At 37.5% G+C, this 20,346-nt stretch overlaps 1 pseudogene; it reads left to right on the top strand.

Annotated features, from left to right (window-relative positions):
- The first annotated feature begins 686 nt into the window (after positions 1-686).
- Positions 687-19,723, top strand: LOC108530429 (protein enabled homolog; annotated as a pseudogene).
- Positions 19,724-20,346: the final 623 nt, after the last annotated feature.

Genomic DNA, 20,346 nt, shown 5'->3' on the forward strand with positions numbered 1-20,346 from the left:
ACTTGTAGATAGTCTTTTAATTCCATTTTTCTCAACCCAAGAAGATATCACACTTGTAATCCCTGACTGCAACACTGCTCAGATTGAATTGTCTTGAAAAGTGCCATCTAATTTTAGTAGCTAACCATGACTACTAGCGACATTTGTATGTGATTAGCCCTTCACTGATGTTTTGCCATCCATTATCTCACTTTATTCTCAGAATAGCACACCAAGGCAGGTGCAAGAGATATGATCATTTAATTGATAAGGAAACTGAGACAGAAGTAAAGGCACTTGTCTGAGTCACACAACTAAAATCTGGATTTTCTGACTCCAAATGATGATTTTTCTTCACAATCTCAAATATGGAGATATTTTATCTTCTTCCTGATGTCACAGTGCCATCTGTATTCAATAGCTATTGACCATATATTGTAAGTTCAGATATTATAGTGCATTAGTTGACTCTACTAGCACACGCAAAAGCAAGTATGTCATCCTGGCGTTCCTCTTTATAATACAAAGTCACTCAAGTGCATCTCTAATAAACGGAATGGTTTCTCGCGGTGGCTTTTGCTAGACTTTCCTAATACCATCCAGTCAGGGAAAAGGTACCCTGGGCAAGGACTAAACCTGAACTTCCATTGGAAACAAGCCTAAATCTTTGTGCACGTCCGCTATTGATTCCTAATTATCGCCAGGAGATGGCGCTGTGCATTAGTAAACATCCGGCTTACAAAAGTTCACGGTTTCCGGGAAAGAATCACTGGGGAAATGGTAAATGAGACAAATGTTTGTGAGAGAAAAAATATTGAACAGCTGATGCAGGACAAAGGCACATTTTTGGGATTTAGAAGATGGAGTGTAAAATTGTGACTTAACTTTTTAATAAGGCATGTAAAACAATTATTTCGCTGTTAATTTTTAGAATATTGCTGGTGAGTGAAATCAAACAGAAATTGTTCTATTCAACGCAATGGATAGGTGCTCAGTAATACAGGGGAATGTTTGCACTCTGTTGACATCAACCTAGCTCTAGAAATGTTAAATGATTATCCAGTTATTTCCCAATCCGAGAGTTCTTTCTTCTTTGTCCAAACTGCTTACTCCAAGCTGTTTCAGGTATGAAGGCAACCTTTGTCTCTTATGATCATCCTCTTTGTGGTTATTTTTATATGTAAAAAATTTTAGGCTCATAGCTTTTTTATGAATTTAAGAAAAAAAATTTGGTCTTTTTGTGTTACTGTTTCAATGAGAGTGAAGGGTTTTCACATTTTGCAGACTTAGAGCCCCTCGATTTCAGCAAGGTCTTGCAGTCTGAGGGTCTAGCAGTGTTGTAGTTTCAGTTTCAGATATACATCTAAGATTTTTTATTTTTGAGATCTCATAATCTTGCAGTATTTATTCGTAGGTTGTTACTTAAAAGAAAGTCCCGAACAAGTGGCCAAGGAATTTAAAAGAAAGTTAAAATGAGTCTAATTAAAGCTGAAATTACTGAAAATTCTGATAACATCAAAATTTTAGCGTTTTGGTGGCCCAAATATTTGGGGCCGAGCCAAAAGAAAAGACAACTACTTTGATTCCTAGTGATTGCATTCTAAGACCTGCCAGATAGATTAAAGTCGCTACATCTCTACAAACATTTCAAATTCTGCTTGAAGCAACAAACTGATCAGTCCTTTACTCTAGCTACCTAATAGAGGAAAACAGAGGAAAGTGGATCACTTTTTAGAGAAAAAGAAATAAATAAAGCTATATGTATATAAATACATGCAGTATATATATTTTATGCTTAATATATATAATATGTGTATATATTATATAGTATATATCGTATACTACATATATGCTATATATAATAGTATGTAGTATATACCATATATGCAGTGTAGTATATATACTACATGTACTATAATAATATAGTGTATATACTACATATATATAATATATATAATACAGTATGTTATATATAATATATACATATATAATATATATAATACAGTATGTTATATATAATACATATATAGTACATTATATATACTACATATATGTATTACTTTAGTCTTTCCTTTTATACACTATATTAGCATAAAAATGAGAATTATAAAACATGAATAAGTAGGAGAATATGACCTATGGCAAGGAAATATTCAGTAAATAAAAGACATTTAACAACAAAGTGTTTGAATTATTAGACAAGAACTTTGAAACAATCATATAAATATATTAAAGAATTTACAGGAAAGGACAGATATGATGAGAGAAAAAATAGGACATTTCAGGAGAAACTTGAAAGCAACTACAAAAAATAGAAAATCTAGAGCTAATAAATATAGTATCAGAAATAAAATTACTGAATGTCATTAAAAGCAGATTAGACATAACAGAAGAATGTATCATGAACTTTCTATTTGTTGAGTCAATAGAAATCATCCAATATAAAGCACCCAGAGAAAGAAAATATAGAAGAAAAGGGACAAAGTCTCAAAAGACTTCTGAGAAACTATAAATTAGTCAAGCATATGTATAAATGGAGAGTTGTAAGGACAGAAGAGCAGACACTGAACAAAGCAACATTTGAAGAAATAATGGATACAAGTTTTCAAATGTGATTCTTGAAAACACAATTTATAGATCCCAGAAGCTCCAAAGACAAACTCCAAAGGCAGTGAGTGCAACAAACAGAAAAAGCTATACTTAAGAATTTCCTAGGAAAGCTGCTGCAAACTAAATGTTAAAATAATACAGTCATGCATCACTTCACCATGGAGATACGTTCTGAGAGATGTGTTGTTAGGTGCTTTTGTTGTCATGCGGAACTCATAGAGTGTACTTACACAAACCTAGATGGTATGTCTACTATGCACCTAGGCTATATGGTATAGCCTATTGTTCCTAGGCTGCAAACCTGTACAGCATGTTACTGAACTGAATACTGTAGGCATTTGTAACATAATGGCAATTATTTGCATCTCTACACATATTTAAACATGTAAAAGATACAGTAAAATACAGTGTAAAAGGTTAAAACATGGTACACTATATAGGGCACTTGCCATGAATGGAGCTTGCAGAACTGGAAGTTGCTCTGGGTGAGTCAGTGAGTCAGTAGTAAGTAAATGTGAAAGCACAGGACATTACTGCACACAACTGTAGATTCATAAACACTGTACACTTAAGCCACACTAAATTTATTAAAAATGGTTTTCTTTTTTCAATAATAAATTAACCTGAGCTGACTATAGCTGTTTTACATTATACATTTTTTAGTTTTTTTTAACTCTTTTGTAATAACACTAAGTTTAAAAAACAAACACATTGTATAGCTATATATAAATATTTTCTTTCTTTATATCCTTACTCTTTGTTTGTTTCTACTTTTAAATTTTCTTTTTTAAAACTTTTTTTTTGTTCAAAACAAAAAATAAACACGTATATTAGTCTAGGCCCACACAGGGTCAGGATCATTATACCACTGTCGTCTGTCTCCACATCTTGTTACACCTGACAGTCTTTAAAGGCAATAACATGCACAAAGCTGTCATCTATGATAACGGTGTCTTCTTCTGGAATATCACCTGAAGAACCTGCCTGAAACTGTTTCACAGGTAACTCTGTCTATGTATCTCTATCTATCTATCTATCTATCTATCTATCTATCTATCTATCTATCTAATTAGAAGGACTACACTCTAAAGTAAAGATAAAAAGTATAGTATGTGTCAGGCGCTGTGGCTCATGCCTGTAATGCCAGCATTTTGGGAGGTAGAGGTGGGTGGATCACGAGGTCAGGAGATCAAGACTACACTGGCTAACAAGATGAAACCCTGTCTCTACTAAAAATACAAAACATTAGCCTGGCATGGTGGCATGCACCTGTAATCCCAGCTACTTGGGAGGCTGAGGCAGGAGAATCACTTGAACCTGGGAGATGGAGGTTGAAGTGAGCTGAGATCACAACACCGCACTCCAGCCTGGGTGACAGAGCGAGACTCCATTAAAAAGAAAAAAAAGCGTAGTATGATAAATACATAAACTACTACATCGTCACTTACTATCATTTTCAAGTGTTATGTAGTGTACAAAATTGTGTATGCGATATACCTGGAAGCAGAGTTGTTTTCTTTACCCTAGTGATCCACAGACACAGAAGCATAGTATTGTGCTATCATGTTAAAATGGCATGAGTTGGTCAGTAGGTGATAAAAAATTTTCAGTTCTATTGTAACCTTATGAAACCATCATTTTATATGTGGTTTGTTGTTGACAAAAACATTGTTATATGGCACATGACTGTATTTTAAAAGAAACTAGAGAAAAAGAGACATTTATATAGTAGAACAATAATAACAATGACAAAATCTCATTAGAAACAGTGGAGGTTAGAAGGCAATGACAAAAATATATAAAATGCTGAAAGAAAAAAGCTGTCAAACTCAATCTCTATGTACAGAAAAAAGAATTTTATAGATAAAGTTGAGGCATTTCACACAAAGAAAACCTGAGAGAGGCCGGGCACAGAGGCTCATGCCTGTAATCCCAGCACTTTGGGAGGCTGAGGTGGGTGGATCACGAGGTCAAGAGATTTAGACCATCCTGGCCAACATAGTGAAACCCTGTCTCTACTAAAAATACAAAAAGTAGCTGGGAGTGGTGGTGCACGCCTGTAGTCCCAGCTACTCGGGAGGCCTAGGCAGGAGAATCACTTGAACCTGGGAGGCAGAGGTTGCAGTGAGCCGAGATCATGCCACTGCACTCCAGCCTGGTGACAGAACGAGACTTTGTCTCAGAGAAAAAAAAAGAAAGAAAAGAAAACCTGAGAGAATATACTGCAGTAAGACTAACACAGGAACATAAAAGGAAATTCTTCAAGCTGAAGAAAAATTACATCAGATGAAAGCCCATTTCTGTAGAAATATATGAAAATAACCAGAAAGTGTACATATGTAGATAAATATAAAATATCTTTTAACTCTGTCTATCTAAATACACACTCACACACTTCTTATGATACCTGTGTTTATACAAAAGTTATTTAGGAGTCTATAACATATAGAATTGAAATACATGTTAACAACAGCACAAAAAATATGAGGGTCAATGAAATTATATTACCGTAGGGGTTTTAAAGTGTTTATGAAATAGTTTGACATGATTTGAGGGTAGCAGTGATGAGTTAAAATTTAGAAATATATACCAAAACAAGTCATGACTGACCATACAGAAGACTGGACATGAGGATCTGACATATTCAGAAACACTTTTTTAAAAAAGGGGAAATACTTTTTTAAAATCCAAGATGGTTAAGATGGTAAACTTAAAAAAATATACTTACATATAATTAAACTGGTTTAAATATTCAGTGTGAGAGGCAAAGATTGTCAAACCAAATATGGAATCAAGAATAATAATATGCTGCTTACAGAAATTACCTTTTAAATACAAATGCAGAGGCAGGTGAAAAGGAAAAGTATGAGAGATAATATACTATACATATTCAAACATTTTAAAAGGTGGCATTTCCATATTAATATCAACCAAAATAAATTTTAGAACAAGAAGTATTACCAAAATTAAGGAAGGGTATTTCATAGTGATGAAAGAATCAATTCATCAAGACAAAACTGGTAAAACTGAAGAGGAAAATAATTTGTTATCATAATTGAAGATTTGAACATCATTTTTAGTAATTGATAGAATAAGTCTAGAATTAATAGAGCAACAATTTTAATCAACTTAATCCTGCTGAAATGTATATGGAGCTTCATCAAATAATAGTAAAACACATTTATTTTACAGTTAGTCTAGTTATTTTAAAGTGAATACTTGTGCAGTGTAGACAGATAGCCTTCAAAGATGCACACATTCTAGTACCTTGAAACCGTGAATGTGTTATGTTACATGGCAAAGAGTTATTAATGTTGTTAATCATTGGAACTTAAAGTTGGGATATTATCCTCTATTACCTGAGTGGGCTCAAATGTGATCACAAATGTTCTTAAAAGTGAAAGAGGGAGACAGAAGATTTAGTGTCAGAAAAGGTGTGACAATAAAAGCAAGATTGAAGTGGTGTAGGGTAAGAACTTAACCTGCTCTTTCTGCCTTTGAAGGGAGAAGGGAGACATGAGCCAAGAAATGTGGGAGCCTCAAGGAATAGGAAAAAACAAGGTAATGGATATGCCCCTAGAACCTTCAGAAGGAACTCAGTCAGTTATCTTTTAGAGCTATGAAAAGTAAGGAAAAATACATTATGCATATCCTTTTATTTGTTTTATTTCTAGTACTCTTTGTTTTTGTGTCTATGTGAATATCAAATTTTCTGATTCTATATATCTTCTGTCTGAAGAATTTTCTTCAGCATTTCTTTTTTTTTTTTTTTTTTTTTTTTTTTTGAGACGGAGTCTTGCTCTGTCACCCAGGCTGGAGTGCAGTGGTCGCATCTCAGTTCACTGCAAGCTCCGCCTCCCCGGTTCACACCATTCTCCTGCCTCAGCCTCCCAAGTAGCTGGGACTACAGGCGCCCGCCACCTCGCCTGGCTAGTTTTTTGTATTTTTTAGTAGAGACGGGGTTTCACCGTGTTAGCCAGGATGGTCTCGATCTCCTGACCTTGTGATCCGCCCGCCTCGGCCTCCCAAAGTGCTGGGATGACAGGCTTGAGCCACCGTGCCCGGCCTCTTCAGCATTTCTTGACAGCATGCCAGGAATCTTGACAATCAATTATCTCAGTTTTGGTTTCACTGAATAGGTCTTTATCCATTTCAAAAGAAATTTGCTTAAAATATAGAATTCTGGGTTGATAATGATTTTCTTTCAGTGCTATTAAGATGACACTCCATTGTCTTCTGATTTGCGTAGCTTCTAATGGTAAGTCTACTGTAATTCTTGTCTTTGTTTCTCTCTATATAATGTGTCTTTCATTCTTTAGTTGTCTTAAAAATATTTTTTCTTTGGCTTTCAGAATTTTGTGTCTGGCCTGTTCAAGTTTATATGAGTTTGTGTGGTGGTTCTACTATTTTTGCAGATCAATTACATATATAGTTTGTTGCTGTTGGTTTTTGTTTTGTTTTGTCGTTGAGACAGGGTCTTGGTCTGTCACCCATGCTGGAGTGAAGTTGTGCAAACATAGCTTACTGTAACCTTGCACTCTTGGGCTCAACCAGTCCTCCTGCCTCATTCTTCCAGGTAGCTAGGACTACAGGTGCACACTACCGTACTTATTTAATTTTTAAAAACAATTTTTGTAGAGAGGGGGTTGAACTCCTGTCCTCAAACAATCCTCCCACATAGGCTTCTCAAAGTGCTGAGACTATAGGCATGAACCACCGTGCTCAGCTCAATTACATATATGGTAAAACTTTAGATATTTTCCACAAATTCTGAGAGGCTCCATCCTGATTTCTATTTAAACAAGTAAACAAAACCAAAAGGTTTTATTTTCCCTCTTTGCTTTTCAACTTGTGTTATTTCTGTTGACTTACCTTAAAGTTCATTGATTCTTTTTTTGACTATGTCAAGTTTACTGATAAGTCCATTGAAGAAATCCATTATGTCTGTTACTGTGTGTTTTACTTACAGCATTTCCATTTTATTCTTTCTTTTGTTTTCATCTATCTGCTGAAATTACGCATCGGATTCTGCATAGTGCAAACCTTTCTATTACAGGCTTCATTAGATTAATTATAGTTATTTTAATTTTTCTGTCTGATAGTTCCAATATCTGTGTAACACTTGAGTTTGGTTTTGTTGATTGCTTTGTTTTGTAACAGTGTGTTGTTCTTTCTTGTTTATTTGTACATCTCTTATTTTTGTTTTTAGGTTAGACATCTTTAGCAGAGCAGTAGAGACTGAATTAAGTTGTTTTTATGCCTGGAAATGGGCATGGTTCTCCACCTTTTCAGCTTTTGATTACTCAACCTAGTGAGAAGTAGATTTGCTTTTGGGTTTTTCAGTTGTTATGGCTACTCTTAGTGCAATACAGGCTTTAAATTCCTCTAGTGTTACTTTTCATTCAGAATGGAGATGAGTTTTCCAGAGGGTTTTCTTAATATCTGTTCTACTGTGAGTTTTGTCTTTTTTGTTTGTTTGGTCCTGTACTTCAGAGAATGCCTTCATTCATGCTGTTTCCCTCCCTCAATAGTAGACAGCAGTTACTTGTTATCCAACTCTTATTAGCCTGGTTCAGAGGAGGTTTGAAAATGTTCTCTGTTTTTAATTTCCCTTAGTCTTAGATAGGCACTGTGTTCCTGGGTCTTATTAGAGGTGCTATCTTCTCAGTGGTTGTACTGCATTATAAATCGTAAGTTTGACCTCACTAAGTATTTATGACCTTCTCTCAGTGAGAAATCGATTTATTTATTGTGCCATTATCCAGCTACAACAAGTTTCCACCAATGTCTTAAGCTTAACAAAATATATTATCTTTTTATCAGTGGTGCAAGTATTTTGTTCTACAGGAGATTTACAGGAGAAGAATCTAGGTGGACTTTGTGCTTTCCCTGCAGCAGCTGCAATCACCCTTCCCCATATCTGCATCATATGGATTGACTGCTCATATACCTTGCCCTGCTCCAGTCTTTCTTGCTGAGCACCCACTTAGGTCTGTGGACAAGAGCCTGTGAGTCAATATTAAATTTCTTCACAGGTTTTATTTTTTTATTTTTTGCTACCTCACACTCAGCCTTTAGCAAGTTTATGTTAACAAATTTAGCCAAATTTTTCTCACCACGGCCAGGAAGATTCTGCCTCAGGTAATCTCTGATGCTGCTTATCTTTTCTTAGATTTTTGGTTAGTTGTTTGTCCTAACACATGGACTGTCTGATGCGTTTAAGTAAAGCTGGGAATTTGAAAATTGGACCCACTTTGCTATTCTTGTGCGTGTAAGAGTAATACCCTTTTAAGCTTTTTGCTTCCCTAGAAGAAGCTGGGATTTCTTATATATTTACTTAAAGTGCACATGCAGCATCTATCAACATTGATGATAAGCCGGGTCGTAAAACAAATCTTACTAAATTTGAAAAGATTGAAATCATATAGAATATGTTCTTTGATCACAACAGAACTAAGTTATGAACGAATAATAACAAAATATCTATAAAAGCATCCCATACTTAGAAATTTAACAACAAAACAACTCACTACCACCACCAATAAAAACACACACAAATAAACGAAACAATAATTTAAATCAAACCATGATAAAAATTTAACACATCAATATTTATAAGGTGCACATAAAGAATGTCAAAGGAAAGTTTATAGCATGAAATACCTATATTAGAAAGTAAAAAGTATTAAAGCCATGAAATAAGATTGCAACTTAGGTATGTAAAAGTAAGAGTAAATTTATCCGCTTGATCCTGCTAGTAAAAAAATAGAATAAATTTTAAAATAAAATTTCAAAAGAGTAAAAGAACACCAATCAATAAAAAAATTAATTAAAAAAGCTGAATTAAAAAAATTAGTAATATTGATAAATATCTAGAAAGACTGCTCAAGGGGAAAAAAAATATTTACTACTAATAAAGAAATGAAAATAAGACATAGCTACAGATCATATAGATATTGAAAATATAAAAATATTATGAAACATTTACATGTATAAATTTTACAACTTGGAAGCAATAACAGATTTTCTGAGAAACACAATTTACCCAATCTGACATTATTAGTTTTCTAATCCTGTATTAAAAAATATCCACCAGTGCACAGGCTTAGAATGACATTATCTAACATGTCTGTAGATCACCAGTCTATGCATACCTCAGCTAGGTTCTCTGCTCATGGTCTCACAAGGCTGAAACCAAGGTGTTACCTAGCCTGTGTTCTTATCTGATGCTCCGAGTCCTCTTCCAATTCTTCCAGTTCTGGTAGAATTGAAGATATTAGGTCCTTGAGGTCATTCAGTATTCCCTGAATCTCTACAATATGAAAATTTGCATTTTTAGAAGGCAGAGAAGAGGTTAATCTTTCTGTCTCAGGGGTGGCAGAGATAGAAGAGATGGATGAGGTGGAATTAAAAGCAGGCACACTTGGCATAACATTTATTTTGAAAAAAATCCATGTTCGAGTGGACCTCCACAGTTCAAATCCATGTTGCTTGAGGGTCAACCGTATTATAAATATTTATATGCTAACAAATTGAATCTAAAAGAAATGGATAAATTCCTGGATAAATGCAATCTGACAAGATTAAATCACAAAAAGATAGACAATCTGAACAGATCAATAACAAGTAAGGAGACTGAATCAATAATCAATAATCTTCAATCAAAGAAAAGCCCAGTACCTGATGGCTTTACTTCTGAATTCCGCCCCCCCAATTTAAAGAATAATGAAGAAGAATAATGAATATCAACTTTTCCCAAACTCTTGCAAAAAAATGGAAGTGCAGAGAAAACTTCTGAACTCATTTTACAAGGCTAGCATTATCTTGATATGAGAACCAGTAAAAGACATGACAAAAAAAGAAAACTATTAAATAGTAGCCAGTATTCCTAATTAGAGGCACAAGACTCTTCAAGAAAATATTAGGAAACCAAATCAACACTGCCCTTTGAACAGAAAAAGAAAAAATATACATAACTTTTGTTGCCTTTTTCCATGTTGCTCTCCCCTTTTCTTTATGGTTTTGTGATAACATGTTATGTGTTAAGTTTCTGTGCATGTGGAATAAAAAGACACTCACCTAAGATTTAGGAGACCTGGATTCTCTCATCCCCACTACCTTTCTGCGTAATGATGGTCTTCCCTTTTTTAAAGATGGAATCTGACCAGATAGACATATATTCTCACATAATCTTTTGCTACCGTAGTTGGTTTCAAATTCAGGCTAGGTTGTTAGTATATTAAGGTTTAGCATATAAGCCACCCACATACTGTGGGGTCATATGTGCTGCTTGAATGTATATAAAATAAGCACAAACAAAAATCAAATCAAATGGATGATTTCTGTGATGATAAATGTACTGGTTAAACTTCAGATGCCATCATGTCATTATATATTTCCCTATCATTCATGTACAGATAATATTTTTAATCTATGAACTCCAGTAGGTGTTTGACATATTCAATAAGTTTGGTAAAGCAAACAGACTTAGAAGTAGATAATCCTGAGACATGTTTCATATTAGTAGTAACAAAAAAAGAGGGACAAATGTGGTGGCTCATGCCTGTTATTCTAGCATCTGAGGCAGAAGGATTGCTGTGCCCAGGTGTTCAAGACCAGTCTGGATAACATAGCGAGACTCTGTCTCTACAAAAAACTAACATATATACATAGCAGAGTGTGGTGGCACATGCCTGTAGTTGCAACTACTCAGGAAATCCCTTGAGCCAGAGAGGATGAGGCTGTAGTGAACTGTGATTGTGCCACTGCCCTCCAGCTTTTGTGACAGAGTGAGACCCTATCAAAAACAAACGGACAAAACAAAACACACAGAGAAAGAGGCTTGGAGCAGTAGGCAACATTAAAAGTAAAAATTAGCAAGTGAATCAAATATGAATGAAATATGGCATTAGAATAATGAGGGAAAAACCGAACGATCAATTTTCCACATCAAAGCAAGCATAGGGTGTAAAAATACGTTTAGTCCCAGCATTCTAAACGTAGCTGCTTCCTGAGGCCTACTACACTCTGCCGTTCTGTATTTCCAAGATTCTTTTCCGTATGTTCACTTTCCTTTTCCATCAAGTCATGTTTGTGGGTTACTGGAAGAGCCTGTGTGATTCAGCCTATGGAGAGAAGTTAGAGTGCAGATCCTGCAGTCAGATTTTCTGAATTCAAATATTGAATCCACCCTTTCCTAACTGTGAACTCTTGGGCAATTCACTTGTCTCTCTGGGTCCTACTTTCTCATCTGTAAAAGGGCAGGATAGTAGTGATGACTTCCTTGTGTGATTTTGCAATTACATTCATTAACATATGGTAAGCTTTTGGACCCGTGACTCACCTATGGTAAAACAGTCAATCAAGAGTTGCTGTTACTATTTTAGTTCAATTTGTAACTGCTAAAGATAGATATTTTATGCAGTTCTGTCTGCTTCTCTTCCTTCCTTTCCTTTTTTCCCCTTTCCTTTTCTTTTTTCCACTTTCCTTTCCTTTCCTTTCCTCTCCTCTTTCTCCTTCCCTCCTTCCCTCCCTCCCTCCCTCCCTTCCTTCCTTCCTTCTTTCCTTCCTTCCTTCCTTCCTTCTTTCTCTTTTCCTTGTGTCTTCATCACCTCTGTCTGTATCACCTTATGGTCTTCGGTGTGTCTTAGGAGACCTTCACTTAGTTACCAAATGCTTTGGGCACATCCTTCTTGGTCAAGAAGGCCACGTACCAGTCAGCTTGCTGAGCCTCTCTAGTGTCCAGGCTATGCTCATTGTAAGCTCCCTCAAACTGCAGAGAATGCCAGACACGGATTTCATTAATCCTACCATCAGTAGGTCTAAATTCATTGCAACTAATACAATACTTGTTTCTCTAACCATGCCAACATTTTCTTGACATCGGGTATGACCTCCTGTTATTTCTCAACAAAAGCTGGCAAGCACAACCTGGCTGGGGAAGTAAAACAGCCCAGCAGGCCACAAACTGCTGCTGAGTGCATCCATGCTTAAATGAACAGCACATTCCAAAGAGATCCAGAGAAGCTCAACTCAGAAGAAAAAATAAAAGAATGCAGAATCCCTTACAAGAGAGAGTAATCCTCTAGGCCACTAGACTTCCATGTTTATATTTTCTACATTGAAAACCAGAATGACTTCTACTAAAAAATCCTGGACCATTCCTGTTGTACTACCATGCTTTGAAATGCCATTCTCACCTTTCCCTATCAGAATTTACCCTCACAAAAGGAATCACAAATGTCCTCTTGATGGAACAAGTCTCTAAAATCTTTGAAGTCTCTGCCAGCAACACCAAAAGACGAAGCAGCATGCCGTATGTGTAAGTAGGTTTACACAAGTTACAGCTTAGCTTGAACTCAAATCGTACTGAGAAGACTGCTACATAGGATTAGGTTGGTGCAGAAGTAATTGCAATTTTTGCAATTAAAAGTAATATGCAAAGAAAGGTGGTTTGCTTAATTTCAAACACTTTAACTTCTCCTTTATGATTTCTATGAAAACTGGGTATTTTAAACCAATTTTTATGATCTATATCAAACTTTTCTATGAGCACAAGGTGAGGTTTTTGTTTGCTTCTAAAACATCAGATTTTCCTTGAAGTCTTCTCTGACAGAATGATGCAAGGAATGTTCATGGAAAGAAAGACCATTGACACGAACACTTTAGATGTCCCACAGTCTTTTAAGGAGTAACTGTTGAACAGTACTCTTTCTAATCACTATCATAAGACCGAGGGAGGAAGATGAAGGATTTCTGGCTGGGCATGGTGGCTCACGCCTGTAATCCCAGCACTTTGGGAGGCCGAGACGGGCGGATCACGAGGTCAGGAGATCGAGACCATCCTGGCCTACACGGTGAAACCCCGTCTCTACTAAAATACAAAAAACTAGCCGGGCGAGATGGCGGGCGCCTGTAGTCCCAACTACTCGGGAGGCTGAGGCAGGAGAAGGGCGTGAACCTGGGAGGCGGAGCTTGCAGTGAGCCGAGCTTGGGTCACTGCACTCCAACCTGAGCCACAGAGCGAGACTGTCTGAAAAAAAAAAAGAAGAATTTCCCTGCTCTCAAGGAACTCACACTCTAGTGAAAGTGATAGACGTTAAACAAATTGATAACTATATAATGTAGGAATTGCTGTTAAAATGTTTAAGGTTTTGTGGGAGAGAAAAACGTGAGAATCTAGTATAATTTGAGTGACATAAAAGAAAGACAAGGAATTTAAGAGGAAAAGGTCGTGTTCAGTTGCAATCTATAAAAAAAGTAAGTCTAAAAACTAAAACTGCCATGTGGCATTATTAATACATTTATGTATGAGTATGACATCCACATATTTCTCTTTTTTTTTTTTTGAGACGGAGTCTCGCTCTGTTGCCCAGGCTGGAGTGCAGTGGCACGATCTCGGCTCACTGCAAGTTCTGTCTCCTGGGTTCACGCCATTCTCCTGCCTCAGCCTCCCGAGCAGCTGGGACTACAGGCGCCCGCCACCACACCCAGTGAATTTTTTGTATTTTTAGTAGAGACAGGATTTCACCATGTTAGCCAGGGTGGTCTCAATCTCGTGACCTTGTGGTCTACCAGCTAGCTTAGGAGGGGATGAGGAAAAATAGCTAATGGGTACCAGGCTTAATATCTGGATGATGAAATAATTCACACCACGAATTCCTGCAACACATGTCTACCTAGGTAACAAACCTGTACATGTGCCCCTGAATGTAAAATAAAAGTTTTTGTTTTTTTTTTTTGTTTTGCAAGAAAGGGACTATCGGGACTGCTGGCCTGGCCCTCCGGAGTCTCTGCAGCCACTTTCTAGCTCCCGGCGACCCGCCGGGAGACGCCAGGTGCCAGCGGATGCGGCTCCGAGCGGTGGCGCAGTGCAGGGCGCTGTATCAATCGCTTCCCTCCAGGGACTCGCCGGTGTCTGGGGACCGCGGGCTGTGCAGCTGCGCTAGGCCTGCGGGGCCGCCGCCGACGCGGAGGCAGGAGACGCGCGCGTGGTCCAGAGCCGCCCTCGACCTGGGCCGTGGCCAGGTCCTGGCCCGGGTACGGTGACGACGGCGGGACCGCGAGGCGCGGACACCGAGGCCGCGAGCGGTTGCCCCTCTCTTTTTCGCGCCCTCCGTCCTGCAGCCCTCCCTCTAACTCCGTCTGCCCGTCACCGATTGAAGTGGCGCCCGAAAATAATTGGATGGTATGGGTACAATCATTAAACCTTGTTGGGTGTGGTACAGCGTAAGTGGTTATGGTTTTGTTTTTTTTAGAGACCTACTGATATGTTGACAGGTAGAGTGATCTAGGCTGTCCAGGAGTGCTAAACCACGACCGATGAAAACTGGGGGAGAGGATAAACAAGCTGGCAGGACGTTTTTCATCGTTGATGGCGGCGTGATGCAAGCACATGCGCTCTATCATACAGTCTCTTTCACTTGATGGTATCTGAAATTTTTCCAGATAAAAAGTTTACGAGGAAGTAAACCAAAAAAAAAAAAAAAAAAAAAAAGAGGATGTAGTTTAATGTGTTTAGATTTAGTTTTCTGAAGGATCAGAGGAACTTCTTGCTGTTTACTGAGCTACCAAAGGATAACTGCTGACTATTCTCCTCAAGTCTACAGAGGCCAAGGTGTTATTTTAAATTCTAATCTCTCCTGGTATTCTTCACTGCATTTAGCATAGACTTCAGCATAGAGTAGGTATTAACAAATAGCTGAATGATAGTAGGACCGGTTACAAATGCTTGCACAAAGCTAGGAAAATAAGTTTAAAAATAAGAAGTGACATAAGTTGGCTCAGATGAAAAAGGATTAATTCATGAGCTGATGATCAGGCTTGAAAAGGAACTTTTCTTGAAAACTGATTCCTGGATCTGAACATTTACATTTTCCTGCATTCTGTAGCCAGAGAAGGAAAATTTGGGTATCTGTCCCTTGTTCCTTTTGTGAATACAGAACACTCACAGAGGTCTGTCATGAGTATTAATATAGGGGAAGTTAAGGTTTCGTTAAAATATGATGTTTATAATAAAATGTTGTCACTAAAGGATAATGGATTTAACCACATAGAATACTATGAGTCATAAGGCATATTCATAAGCATGATAAAAATGATAAATAATGATACCGTTACAACCTGCATCTGGAAAACTAGGTCTGTAGCTGTGCACTTCGGTCAAATAACTTAATTTTCAAAGTTGAAGCTTGTTCATCACTAATTGAAACTTCTAACATTTGAATTGTTTTTATACATCACCTTTTACATGCAGTTCCTCACTTAATTCTTGCAGCAATGCTTATGACAGATTTTTACGAACCTCATTTATCGATAGAGAAAATGAAGACTCCGACTATTTACTTGTTCAAGTTCATCTAAACAGAAAAAATGACAAAGACAGCACTCAAATTTTTATCTTCTGATTCTAAATTTCATTCACAATCCCAGTATATCATACATCTTCTGAATATCAGTTATACTGAATATATTTGAAAGTATTTGCTAAATGGTGATATGTTGTATACATAAGAGGGACTATGTAATCACTGAAAATCCATTTCATAATTAATTAATCTATTGATTTTTCCTTTAGCAGTCCTTTGCTAAATGCCACTAAATGTTTTCATCACTAACCAAGGTGCTAGAGGAATATGAGGAACTACTTACAAGTGCCTACTTATTTCACTGTTACATTTGATTGCACCCATTCGAATAAAAGTAGATCACTGTACACCAGTGTGCACTGACCTGGTTAATATACATGTAAATGACAGCTTTTTCAATGGAGTCATTTAAAGATAAGCAGCAAATATTTATATTCCTTTAAAGTATTGTTCCAAAAACGGCAGCAACAATTCACAAAAATAAGGCAGTTATTTGAGTTTAAAGCTTTGTTTTACTACCTGGACTGCATATAACTATAAGTTCACTCTTTGATGTATTTGCAATACTACAGAGTCTATTGAAGAACTCCAAGGGAAGGTGTTTGTTTGCATATGGGCAGTAAAACTTCTCTGTCCAATAAAATCTGACACAGAGCTTTTAAGTAACAAGCACACTGTTGATTAGGTTGGTTTGATTTTCTAATGATTACCAGCCCTGTATTTGGACTAAACTCTAAAGTGTATTTAATGGTTAAAAATGATCTGAATTAGCTGTCTATGTTGAAATTAAACAGGATTATTTTACAATCGAGGTAATAGTCTCAGAAAAGAAATATTTAATTATTTAGTATCAGATGTAAAGTGGTTACTTCTAGCTCTTTGCTTATACACTTTGCTTGCCAGCCTAATTTATTAAGCACTTTCACAGATATTTTTCCATAAAAGTACATTACATGCCTATTTAGATAGATTAAATTACATAAAACTGAGAATATTAGACCATATTTGTCTTATATAAATTTTAAATGGTTCAACTTGATAGATAATCCTGCTAATGGGAGATCTGAAATGCACTCTTCCCTTTTCTACCTTTAATTAAATCAGCGTTCCCATATTTTCAGGTGTCCTTATCAAACTTTTAAATGAACTCATCCTTCTAACCAATTCATGCAACAAAAAATATTTTTTGAAGGGGGATTGTGCTGAGATGACAACATCAATTTCCTATAAATGTAGTAATGGGTAATGATATAGAAGACTCTGCCCTACATGACTAAGTATAATAGATAAAAATTCCAAATTATAAAAGACAAAGATACATTCAAATAGTTACTTAGGTTTCATTAAAATACAGTATTTTGGTCAGATTATCAGCAGTATTGTGAACCCCCAAAGACCCTGACAGTCAAAAAAATAAGCTTAGAGATACTTAGAAGATATTATTAATCAGTAGTATTGAGTTTAGTATTTGCCTTTTTAATGTCTTGTCATATTTAATTTTATTTATTTCATTTTCAAAAGCTATGTTGAAGTTGGCAAAATTGCTCATCTCTGCAATGATTAATTTCCTCCCATGACTATATTATTAATATTTTGTGAGGCTCTAGCTTGGCCTAAGTAAGTTAGATCCCAAAGAATTCCAATCTTGATAGAGCAATTTTTCTGCCCTTCTCTGCCGATCTTATTTCTGGCAGCATGGAGCTATTTCATCTTAGATGCTAAGGCTTGGTACAATGGGTAATGTTCATGAACTAAAATGGAAATCAATGGACCAGGGCTGGAAAAGATGATCCATGACCAGACTGTTCTGACCTTCCAGAGTACTGTCTGCTGACCTACTTGGCAAGTTGAATTAACTATTCTCATTCATGCATAGCTGCGATCACTTAAACATTAAAGGGTTGGAACTCATTTCCTTCTCATTTTTTGACCTGAGTCAAAACTCTGTTGTTATTCCTTGAATATGTGGGATGAGGGAATGAGGGAGGATATGTGGGTAAATACATCAGTGTAAATTGGTGTGTGTATACATATGCATGCCCGAAGTTGTGTGCATTTTAAGTGATGATTTATTTCATTTTATTTTATTTTAATTTTTTAGACAAAGTCTCATCACTCTTGTCCCCCAGGTTGGAGTGCGATGGCGTGATCTCGGCTCACTGGAACCTCCACCTCCTGGGTTCAAGCCATTCTCCTGCCTCAGCCTCCCATGTAGCTGGGATTACAGGTGCCTGCCACCACGCCCGGATAATTTTTGTATCTTTAGTAGAGACGGAGTTTCACCGTGTTGGCCAGGCTGGTCTCAAACTCCTGACCTCAGATGATCTGCCAGCCTTGGCCTCCCCAGAGTGCTGGGATTACAGGCATGAGCCACCGCGCCGGGCCAAGTGGTGATCTATTTTTAAAATGGGGCCCAGTTCTATGTTTCTTTTTTCCACATTCTATAAGGACATATGAAAATGGGGAATATCAGCTTAACCTGCACACATTAAGTCTTAACAAATATTTAGCTCTTGCATATCCTCTTTCTATGCCTTGGATGCCTTGTATCTACTCTTAAAATATTTTTAAGGCGCTGGAGTGGGAAAGACTGGAGAGAGAAAGGACGGAAAGAGGAAGGTTGGAGAGAGAGAGGTTAGAAAGGGAAATGCTGGAGAGGGAGCGACTGGAACAAGAACAGCTGGAGAGAGAGAGACAGAACGGGAACAGCAGGAACTCCTGAATCGGACGGGCAAGAAAGACAAGAAAGAGAGAGGCTGGAGAGACTGAAACGGGAGAGGCAAGAAAGGGAGTGACACTAACAGTTAGAAAGGGAACAGCTGGAATGGGAGAGAGAGCGCAGAATATCAAATGCTGCTTCCCCTGCCTCTGTTGAGACTCCTCTAAATTCTGTGCTGGGAGACTCTTCTGCTTTTGACCCAGGCTTGCAGGCAGTCTCCCAGCTGGCTGAGACTCCAGCCCAACAGGGCATTGTCTTGGGACCACCTGTACCTCCACCTCCTCCACCACTCCTACCAAGGCCTGCACAGGCTTCAGTAGCACTCCCTCCTGGCCCAGGACTCCCTCCACCTCCTCCACTCCCATCCATTGAGCCTCCACCGCCCCCTCTTCCCTCTCCTCTCCCTAATCAAGTACCTCTTTCTCCTCTACCGCCTCCTGGCCTCCTGTCCCACTCCTCCCTGTATCTGGATTCTTTTGGGGATCCATGTCAGAAGACAATTGCCCCTTAACTGGACCTGCAGCTGCAATTAAGGAAGAAAAACTTAGGAAAGTGTCATGGATGCCTCTTTCCCAAGCGGAGGGAATGCTATTGGTGTGAACTTGACCTCATCTAAAACAGATAGAGCCCGTGGAAATGGACCCCTTCCTTTACGGGGTAGTGGTTTAATGAAATAAATGAGTGCCCTACTTCCAGGAGGAGAAGAATTGCTGAAAACAGATCACCAGTAGAAACAGAACAAAAAGAGGACAAAGCTGAAGATTCCAAGCTTGTAACTTCTAAGGCCTCTTGAACAAGTGCAACTGAACCAACAAGGAAACCTTGGGAAAGAACAAATACAATGAATGGCAGCAAGTCACATGTTATCTCCAGACCAAAATCCACACCCTTATTACAGCCCAGTGCCAGTGGAGTCCAGAAGGAAGGACTTGACTACCACAGGTTGAAGCAGGACATTTTAGAGGAAATGAGAAAGGTATGAACAAAGCTAAAAGAAGAGTTCCCTGATGCAATCAGGCAGACACTGAGCAAGTCAAATACTGCATAGAGAAACAGACGAAGGTGAGATAGGACTTTAATCTGGAGAAAAAAAATCCTATAAACAACAACTGTTCATAACAGCAAACCTTTACATTTTATGAGCTGTAAGAAGAAAATGGAGACAAACAGAAGGAGGGAAAAATCAACCTACTCTGAAAGCCTTCAGACATGATGACTCAGGCGATAAGCTCTTTCCCTCTGAGTTGGCTGTTTTTTTCTGGCCTTTACAACAGAATGGAAGAGAATCTTATGAGAGTTCCTGTAACAGTTATGCAGAATATACTGAAACCCATCAGGCAAGATCACAGCACATTGAAATATTTTCATGTCAAGATAAAATAGCACATTTTCCACAATTCATTGCTTAAATAAAGAGGAGGAAGGCTTAGGAAGTTTTTTGCAGAGAGTGCTGATAAATAATTGAGCACGTTTGCTATTGTATTGTAATGTTTCTCTCAGGTTTGCTCTTCCTATCGTGTCTGATATTCCGTGAATAATTGAGATCAGCCCTATGTAAGTTCAGATCATAATATGTGGAACAAATGGAATTGTAAGTGCTTTCAAAGGATAATGTTTAGAAGAAAGTGCCATAAATTTGTTCAGCTTGAGGGATTTTAGAACAATGGGAAG

This window comes from Rhinopithecus bieti, unplaced genomic scaffold, assembly GCF_001698545.2.
Source record: "Rhinopithecus bieti isolate Rb0 unplaced genomic scaffold, ASM169854v2 scaffold_5626, whole genome shotgun sequence".
Lineage (NCBI taxonomy): Eukaryota > Metazoa > Chordata > Mammalia > Primates > Cercopithecidae > Rhinopithecus > Rhinopithecus bieti.